The 3,264-nt window shown below is 33.0% G+C and overlaps 1 non-coding gene across 1 annotated transcript; it reads left to right on the top strand.

Annotated features, from left to right (window-relative positions):
- Positions 1-2,091: 2,091 nt before the first annotated feature.
- LOC128040802 (small nucleolar RNA R71) lies at positions 2,092-2,198 on the top strand. The gene has a single exon (XR_008195608.1). It is a non-coding gene; the product is annotated as a small nucleolar RNA R71 (small nucleolar RNA).
- The last annotated feature ends 1,066 nt before the right edge of the window (positions 2,199-3,264 follow it).

Here is a 3,264-nt window from a genome sequence, read left to right as displayed (position 1 = left end):
AATTGAATATTCATCCTAGTGGGTTTTGGTTCCCAAAGACCAAGTTGTTTGAACATTTTAAAAGTTATTAAATTTATACAAGCACCTAAATTAGCCAATGCTTTTTCAACAGATAAACTACCAATAAGAAAAAGGTTAGTAAAACTTCATGTATCTTTCTGTTTAGTAGATAGCTTGTTTTGGAGAATAGTATACCACTCCTCATTCAGCTCCATAGTAGATAGCTCTTCTAACTTTGTTTTATTTGTTAACAGCTCTAAAATTTTTTCATATTAGGCATCTACAAAAAAGCTTCAACAAAAGCCAAGTTAATATGTAATTGTTTAAAAAGTTTAAGAAATTTACCAAATTGTTCGTCCATGTGGTCTTTCTTCAACTTTGCCGAATATGGAATTGGTGGTTTCTATTCTTTGATCATTGGCTTATGTTCTCTCTTGCACTCCTCAACACCATCATTTTCTCAACCAGCTTTTAGATTCAACTTCTTTTCAGGCTCGACTAACACATTTCCACTTCATAAAGTGATTGTGTGGACTTGCTTTTTTAGGTTAGTTTCAGTTTACTAGGTAAACTGCCTTGTTGTCTCTCCAAAATCAATTTGGCAAGTTGTCTAATCTAATTCTCTAGACCTTGAATAGATGCATGTTGGTTCCTCAAATTTGTTTCAGTGTTCTGGAATCTAGTTTTTGACACTGAAATGAATTTAGTCAACATTTCTTCAAGACACTAAATATCCTCATCCATGTCTAGTATAATTAAGTCAACAGGGAATATGAATTTATCAACTTTCACAAGTACATCATCAAAAATTCCCCTAAGATATTTAACAGATCTATCAGCTAATTGAATATTCCTCCTAGTGGTTTTGGTTCCCCATGACCAAGTTTTTTGAACATTTTATAAGGCATTAAATTTATACTAGCACCTAAATCAGCCAATGCTTTTTCAATAGATAAACTACCGATAAAAAAAGGGATAGTAAAACTTCCTAGATCTTTCAGCTTAGTGGGTAGTTTGTTTTGGAGAATGGTCGAGCACTCCTCATTCAACTCCATAGTGGATAGCTCTTCTAACTTCGTTTTATTTGTTAACAGTTCTAAAAATTTTTCATATTTGGGCATCTATGAAAAAGCTTCAACAAAAGGAAGGTTAATAAGTAATTTTTAAAAAGTTTAAGAAATTTACCAAATTGTTCGCCCATGTGGTCTTTCTTCAACATTGCCGAATATGGAATTGGTAGTTTCTATATTTTATCACTAGCTTATGTTCTTTCTTGCATTCCTCAACCCTATCATTTTTCTCTACAGCTTCTAGATTCAACTTCTTTTCAGGCTCGACTAACACATTTCCACATCATAAAGTGATAGTTTGGACTTGCTCTTTTAGATTGGTTTCAGTGTTACTAGGTAAATTGCATTGTCTCTTGAAAACCAATTTACCAAGTTGGCTAATCTGATTCTCGAGACCCTAAATAGATGTCTGTTGATTCCTCAAAGCTGTTTCAGTATTTTGGGATCTAGTTTTTGACACTAAAATTTAGTCAACATTTCTTCAAGATTCAGCTTTTTTTCTTGCTGATAAGATTGCTAAAAACATGAAGGGCATTGCGGCCTTTGATTTCCTTGACCACCCTAAGAAAAATTCAGATGATTCATCCATTCTAGGTTATAATTATTGCTATAAGGGTTATTCTGAGGTCTACAATTTTTACTCATAAAGTCGACTTGCTCATGCTCCATGTTAAACTTGAAGGGCAAACATTCTAGATTGATCATCCCTACTCCAGTTGCATCACATTGCATTATTGGCTTTACTTGTTTAATGAAACTTAAACCATCAATTTTTTTACTAAAAGCTTTAACTTGAATCGAAAACATAAAAACTGCATCTTTATTAAAAACATTGGCTGCCTTGGTAGGCTTTATTCTTATAACTTGCCACTGATAGTTATTCAGTGTCATATCTTTAAAAAATTCTTGGGTTGCCTCAGGTGTTTTCTTATTTAGTGTTCCACCAGGTAGTGCATCAATCATCTGTCTAGCCGAGAGATTCAAACCATTGTAAAAAGTTTGAACTTGTAACCACAAAAGTAACCCACTATGAGAACACCTTATTAAAATATCCTTAAATCTCTCTCATGCATCATACAGTGTCTCAACCTCAAATTGAGCAAAAGAAGAGATATCATTCCTCACCTTGGCTGTTTTGGCTAGTGAAAAACACTTCAACAAAAAAAATTCATTCATCTGAGCCCATGTAGTGATGGAACCCCGTAAGAGTGAATTCAATCACTGTTTTGCCTTGTTCCTCAAAGACAATGGGAACAACCATAGGCGTATGGCATCACCAATAACACCATTGATCTTAAATGTATTGCAAGTATCTAAAAAGTTAGCTAAATGAGCATTCAGATATTCATTTTGTAGCCTTTCAAATTGAACATACTATTGCACCATCGAATTGTGTTTAGCTTAATCTCAAATCATTTGTAGCAACAATCGGACTGACAATACTCGATTCAGGCCCAATCAGAGTGGGCTTAGCATAGTCATACATAGTCCGAGGAGCAGGATGTGCAATAAGTTGAGGATTACCAACATTACTATTTATCTCCACAGTAATGTCCTTTTTCTCTTGATCATCTAGGAAAATATGTTGTTGACCTTGCCTTACTTCTCTAACATCTTTTCGATTTCTATGAGATGTCTTTTCAATTTCACTATAAAAAAGTAATGGTTCCAATGGGTTGCCTCTAGTCATAAGCCAATGGAACCTGAAAGAATCAAACAAAAGAAATTAAGAATTTAAAAATTAAACTAAAAACAAAAGTATTAAAATAAAAATAAAAAATGGCTAAATTTATATAACTAAATTTTCATAATATTCTAGTCCCCAGCAACGGTGCAAAAAACTTGATGTCCACTAAACTAACTAATAAATCGACAAAGGCAAGTGCACCAATCAATTAATAGTATAATTATGGTGAGCACAAATATCGTTCCCTCGAGGACTACAACTACTACTAATTATTGTCTTTCTATTATTTAGCCTAACAATTCAAAAGGTTAACTAAAAATAAAATTTAACTAACTAAATTAACTGTGAATGCGTCAAAGAATAAACATGAAAATAATGTAAAATCAATCGATTGACTAGTTAATACCCAGGTAAGAATCCACCTAGAATTCATCTTAAATTCTCTATCCAATTTATGCATATTATTTCCTTAGTTTCCTTGATCGTAAGAAATCTCTAACTTATTCT

This window comes from Gossypium raimondii, chromosome 4, assembly GCF_025698545.1.
Source record: "Gossypium raimondii isolate GPD5lz chromosome 4, ASM2569854v1, whole genome shotgun sequence".
Lineage (NCBI taxonomy): Eukaryota > Viridiplantae > Streptophyta > Magnoliopsida > Malvales > Malvaceae > Gossypium > Gossypium raimondii.
The sequence above is the reverse complement of the archived record's forward strand: the minus strand, read 5'-3'. Positions and strand labels throughout refer to the sequence as shown.